The sequence below is a fragment of the Palaemon carinicauda genome, chromosome 8, assembly GCF_036898095.1.
Source record: "Palaemon carinicauda isolate YSFRI2023 chromosome 8, ASM3689809v2, whole genome shotgun sequence".
Classification (NCBI taxonomy): Eukaryota; Metazoa; Arthropoda; class Malacostraca; order Decapoda; family Palaemonidae; genus Palaemon; species Palaemon carinicauda.
The window spans coordinates 10,568,474-10,575,590 of record NC_090732.1 but is presented as its reverse complement, the minus strand read 5'-3'; positions in this window follow the sequence as shown (position 1 = coordinate 10,575,590).

Sequence of the window (7,117 nt, the reverse complement as noted above, 5' to 3'; positions counted from 1 at the left end):
TCCTTTGTAACATTGTTATTTATCTAAAGTTAATCTTTCTGCACTGTAATTGTTCAGTGGCTACTTTCCTCTTGGTAAGGGTAGAAGAGACTCTTTAGCTATGGTAAGCAACTCTTCTAGGAGGAGGGCACTCCAAAATCAAACTATTGTTCTTTAGTCCTGGGTAGTGCCATAGCCTCTGTACCATGGTCTTCCACTGTCTTGGATTCGAGTTCTCTTGCTTGAGAGTACAATTTCCCTTCCTCTTGTTTTGTGAAAACTTTTATAGTTTATATAGGAGATATTTATTTTGATTGTGTTACTGTTCTTAAATTATTTTATTTTCCTTTTTTTCCGTTCCTCACTGGGCTAGTTTCCCTGTTGGAGCCCCTAGGCTTATAGCATCCTGCTTTTCCATCTAGGGTTCTAGCTTAGCAAGTAATAATGATAATAATAAGGAAAATAAGAATATACTGTAACAGCCTACGAGGAAGAGTAAAGATCGAGAAATCCAAATTAAATTCCCAAAGGAGATTAAATATTTAAGTAAAAACTTACAATTTAAGTTAAATCATCAAATGTAATTAATTCTCAGCATTACTATAAAAGCAAAATTAAGATAGGATTTTATATAAACTTTTCTCTCTCTCTCTCTCTCTCTCTCTCTCTCTCTCTCTCTTAGGAGAGTATTTTATATAATGGAACAGATTAAGCTTCTCTCTCTCTCTCTCTCTCTCTCTCTCTCTCTCTTAGAGTTAAGAGAGTATTTTATATAATGGAGCAGATTAAACTTTCTCTCTCTCTCTCTCTCTCTCTCTCTCTCTCTCTGTTAAGAAAGTATTTCATATAGTGGAACAAATTAAACCTCTCTCTCTCTCTCTCTCTCTCTCTCTCTCTCTCTCTCAGAAAGTATTTTATATAATGGACTAGATTAAACCCCCCCCCATCTCTCTCTCTCTCTCTCTCTCTCTCTCTCTCTCTCTCATATATTAATATACCTGATTCAAAGTGATAACTCCTAAATTGAGAGATAATTCTGACGCTCAGAATTCATATTAGAAATGGAAGGTTAATTGGCAATACAGCACCTTTTTATATCTAAGATATCAGAGTAGAATTTAATTGCTGAAATGTAATGGGAAATCGTCCTTTATTTCTACGATTTTGCACGATTTTGTGCACACATTTTTCATGAAAGGAATATTTTTAGGTTATATAATTGTTTAAAACGTTTTTTGTCAAATATTTTTTAATAATCTATAAAGTAAATTTCTTGCTTTGGATATTAATTTTCATATTCTGTTGTTCAATTTCTGTGATATACCATTAATATGAACAGAATAATGATATTTTTCTGGTATATGTTTTTTTTCAAAAGGTTTATGTCAATAATTTTTTAATAATTAATAAGATAACTTTCATGCTTAACACAAAGAAAAATTATAAATTTTGTTGTACTGTATCAGTGATATAACATTATTGAAATGAATAGATTATTAAATCGTCAATAATAGTTATGAGATCCTGTTGTATTGAAAGATAATAATCTTATAGCTATTAAGTTGTTAATACGTGAATAATTTTTTGGCTATTGAGTTGTTATTAAGCAAATAATATTTTGGCTATTAAGTTGTAAATATGAGAATAATTTTCTGGCTATTAAGTTGTAAATAAGAGAATAATATTCTGGCTATTAAGTTGTAAGTAAGTGAATAATTTTCTGGCTATTAAGTTGTAAATAAGAGAATAATTTTCTGGCTATTAGGTTGTCGATAAGAGAATAATCCAGCCAATCCTCTCCTCATTCCATCCACTCATGAGCTAACACATACTGTAAGAAATAGTTTTCTTCTTTGGAAATCATATCATCCAGCAATCAGGTCTTTTCCAAACACTTTTTACATGTGTGAATCAATCTCATAGAAGGCTCTATTTTTGCACTCATACTCTCCACCATACAACTGTAGGAGATGAAGTAGCTATGTGTTCTTCCAGCTTGAGAATTTAGGCTCTCTCTCTCTCTCTCTCTCTCTCTCTCTCTCTCTCTCTCTCTCTCTCTTTCTCTCTCTCTCTCTTATATTAAGTCTCATTACGACGTATTTCCGGCAACGAAGTTGGAAGGAGGTTAGGTTTTTTGTCCCTGTTTGTGTGTTTGTTTGTGAACTGCTTCCTGGCCACAATTTTAATCGTAGAGTAATGAATCTTGCAAGGATTAACTATTATGTAAAAGCTGGAAATGATTAAATGTTTGAAGGTCAAGGTCAAAGAGGCAGGTCACGGTCAAGCAAAATGTCCAATTCACGTAATCAGCCATAAGTTTGGATATCGTTGTCACAGAGATTTCAAACTTGATTCATATTTGAGTGTATGAAAATCCACGCCAATTTATACATGTTAATGTCAAAGGTTAAGGTCATGGTCGAGAAATAAACTGCTGCAGTGGAGGTCTGTGCTCTACTGAGTTCCCCTCTAGTTTCAAATTTTACTCTCACTTCCTTTGCTTATGATCATGGTGATTCCTTTCGCCTGCATTCAAATGTATCGCTCCAGTCTGCTAAATTATATGTTACAACGGAGGATTAACAGCTTAGCGTCTAGCAACTGTTATAAAACATTTTGTCAGTGTTATGGTGAATTAATTATTCATTAGTGATGGAGCTTCTAATTGAATTTAAGTTTTGTGATTGTATGGATTAATCAATTCGATATAGAGAACATGATGTGGAAAGGACCATTTTAATTCTTAATTGCAAAGGACGTACTTCAATTAATTAGCAATAAATTAAGAGTGGATTTGGCTAATATTCGAAGCTAAAGAGAATCATGATGCTATTATATAGATATGAGCGAAATGAAGGGAGGTTTAAAGGTTTATTCCCTGTTGGTTCTTTACTTGAAGAGATAAATTTCTTATAAGGTAAAAACAACCTCTGAACTAGAAAAACACTCAAAGTGCAGACAATCCGCCACGGCAGCTTATTTCTCGAAACCAGCTTGCCTTTCCCAGAATCAATTTACAACGTAGGCGTATTTGAAGTCTGTGTGACAACCATGTGCGAACTTGGGTTAATGTTAGGGTTAATTCGGTCGACCTTTTGCTCGACTTTAACTTTGACCTTTGACCTAGGACTTTCAAAATTGAATCACTTACACGTCTCAACATAACAATTAATCCATAAAAGTTTCACTACTCAATGAGTAAAATTGTGGCCTGGAAGTTGTTAACAAATAGACAAACGGACAAACAGGACGAAAACATAACCTCCTCTCAACTTCGTTGGTGGAGGTAATAAAGGCTAGGGAAATATCCACCTTCAAGATATTAAATATTATATATGATGTAGATATGATATATTGAAAATACTGTATATTGCAGACTATTATTATTATTATTATTACTATTATTATTATTATTATTATTATTATAATAATCCACTCTATAACCCCTGTTGGAAAAGCAAGATGTCATAAGCCCAAGGGCTCTAACAGGGAAAAATAGCCCAGTGAGGAAAGGAAATAAAGAAAGAAATAAGCTACAAGAGAAGTGATAAATAATCAATATAAAATATTTTAAGAATAGTAACAACATTGAATTAGATCTTTTATATATAAACTATAATTTTTTTTTTAAACAAACAAGAGGGAGAGAAATAAGATAGAACAGCGTATCATGTAGTATGTTGGTACACCGGTTTACCCTGATTTCAAAGCCAATTACAGGAAAGGTGGCTTTCCTGCAACTTGATGATTAAACATTTTTAAAGGCTTGAATCTGTGTCCAGATATTTTCACATACTACTTATTGTATTAAGGCTTAGTAAGGATATTACTAAACTATTATCAGAAACGTCTAGAGGTTTACTTTACATAGGTTTACATTACAAACGTTTGCAGATTTACCTTACAAACGTTTGCAGGTATATATTAAACCATAGCAATCGAAAATAGAATTTGGAATGTCGATATATGTGATACATCATCATTATCTCCTCCTACGCCTATTGACGCAAAGGGCCTCTGTTAGATTTCGCCAGTCGTCTCTATCTTGAGCTTTTAATTGAATACTTCTCCATTCATCATCTACTTCGTGCTTCATAATCCTCAGCCATGTAGGCCTGGTCTTCCAACTCTTCTAGTGCCTTGTGGAGCCCAGCTGAACGTTTGGTGAACTAATCTTTCTTGGGGAGTGCAAGAGCATGCCCAAACAATCTCCATCTACCCACATCATGCTCTCATCCACATATGGCACTCGAGTAATCTCTCTTATAGTTTCATTTCTAATCCTGTCCTGACATTTAACTCCCAATAGCCTTCTGAAGGCTTTGTTCTCAAATCTACAAAATCTGTTGGATATTGTTTCATTTTCATACCATGACTCATGTCCATAGAGTAACACCGATCTCACTAAACTGATATATAGTCTGATTTTTATACTCAATTTCCGGCCATTTGATATCCATATTTTACTTAACCTAGCCATTGTCTGATTTGCTTTTTTCAATATATGATACAGCTATAGATTTTTTTTTCATAACTGACTGTGGTTCAAGTCCCGCTCAATTCGTTAGTTTCTTTGGTCGCTGCAACCTCACCATCCTTGTGAGCTAAGGAAGAGGGGTCTGGGGGAGCCTATAGGTCATCAGTAGCCATTGCCTGGCTCTCCTTAGTCCTAGCTTGGATGGAGAGGTGGGTTGAGCGCTGATCATATTCAATATGTGGTCAATCTCTAGGGCATTGTCCTGCTTGATAGGGCAATGTCACTGTCCTTTGCCTCTGCCATTCATGACCGGCCTTTTAAACCTTTAAATAGACATATATCTGGTCGTCTCCAATCCAAATAATTTAAACCTTATATGTTAATGATATAAATGAAAAGTGTATGTGTATCCATCCTATTAATACTTCCTATGGAAGCAGTATTAGTAAGGGTTTAGCTTGTGTTAGTCCTTATAACTACTAGAACTATAAAAATACGACAACTTGCATATGGCTTTCTCAAAAGTATATTCTTTTAAAAAAAAATCGTGGTTTGAGCTTATTTCGTAATCATTTTCTGTATAAAATTCACATTTACTTTTGTTATAAACATGATTTACTATACTTTCTTCTTCTTCTTCTTCTTCTTCTTCTTCTTCAAAAGAGAGAGAGAGAGAGAGAGAGAGAGAGAGAGAGAGAGAGAGAGAGAGAGAGAGAGAGAGAGAGAGAGCTCATCATCATCTTGTTTTTGTTCTTGTTCTTCTTCATCTTCTTCATCTTCTTCTTCTTCTGAGAGAGAGAGAGAGAGAGAGAGAGAGAGAGAGAGAGAGAGAGAGAGAGAGAGAGAGAGAGAGATCTTCATCATCATCTTCTTCTTCTTCTTCTTCTTCTTCTTCTTCTTCGAGAGAGAGAGAGAGAGAGAGAGAGAGAGAGAGAGAGAGAGAGAGAGAGAGAGAGAGAGAGAGAGAGAGAGAGAAAAACTGATACTTCTGAAAGTATTTCCTTCTTTTTCTCTATTATAAAACTTGTTGATAGGCTGAGGAAAGAAAGTTAGAGAATTCTTCACAAGGAGGTACGAGTTCGGTCTGCCAACTTTTTACTGGTGGAATTGGCTGGAGATGGAATTCGGCTTGTCTGGTGATAGAGTAGAGTTTGGCAAGTTTTGGAAATGTTTGATATATTCTGATAAAAGAATTGATGTTTGAAAAAGAAATTATGGTTCTTGCATTGAATTTTCTTTTGGAATTATTACGATATCTTATTTGGATTTATAGTCATGTTCGCAGCAAATACTATTATTATTATTATTATTATTATTATTATTATTATTATTATTATTATTATTATTATTATTATTATTATTATTATTATTATTATTATTCAGGTTGAGTTAAAGTATTTAAGATAAAGAAATTACTTTTAACTCAACCTGCCTAAAAGAGGGTCTCCTACCACGATATTATTATTATTATTATTATTATTATTATTATTATTATTATTATTAGCCAAGCTATAACCCTAGTTGGTAAACCAAGATGCTATAAGCCCAAGGGCTCTAACAGGGAAAAATAGCCCAGTGAGGAAAGGAAATAAGTAAATGATGGGAACAAATTAACTATAAATCATTCTAAAAACAATTTCATGTCTACGTTTATTGTTCCTTAAATTAATATGCCGGAAAACTTCATATCAATCAGTCAATCTTTAAAGCTACTTTAATACTAGAATTTGTATTTCATAGGTTTATTAGAAATAAAAGAAGGGAGGAAGGCAAGAGTTCATAATACCAGAATGAAGAATATTATTGTGGGTGTGATATTACTTGTTTAGGTGACTATTATACACCTAAGAAATACAATAAAAGATTTGAAATGGAAACTTTAGGATTTTATGAAATTATAAGAAAGAAGCTGGAATCTTTTAGAATGGTTAATACATATAATTGCTTCGTAGTAGGATCACAAAAACAATAACTTTCAATTATGAAAAATATTGTCGCAACTTTAGAAAAGGTGCAGTGGAGAAATATTTTCTTTTATTGATAAATTATAGTGGTTAAACTTTACTTTCAGTTCATAATATTTACATTCCTATGATAATGTTTATCGTACAAAGATCATGTGTTTTGAATGCAAGGTTACAAATACAGATCATGTCTTTTAAATGCGAGGTTACAAATACAGATCATGTCTTTTAAATGCGAGGTTACAAATACAGATCATGTCTTTTAAATGCGAGGTTACAAATACAGATCATGTCTTTTAAATGCGAGGTTACAAATACAGATCATGTCTTTTAAATGCGAGGTTACAAATACAGATCATGTCTTTTAAATGCGAGGTTACAAATACAGATCATGTCTTTTAAATGCGAGGTTACAAATACAGATCATGTCTTTTAAATGCGAGGTTACAAATACAGATCATGTCTTTTAAATGCGAGGTTACAAATACAGATCATGTCTTTTAAATGCGAGGTTACAAATACAGATCATGTCTTTTAAATGCAAGGTTACAAATACAGATCATGTCTTTTAAATGCAAGGTTAAAAATACAGATCATGTCTTTTAAATGCAAGGTTACAAATACAAAGTTACATATACAAAGTTACCTATTAAAGTAATTTTCTAAAAAATAGGTTTTACATTTATTATCATATGAT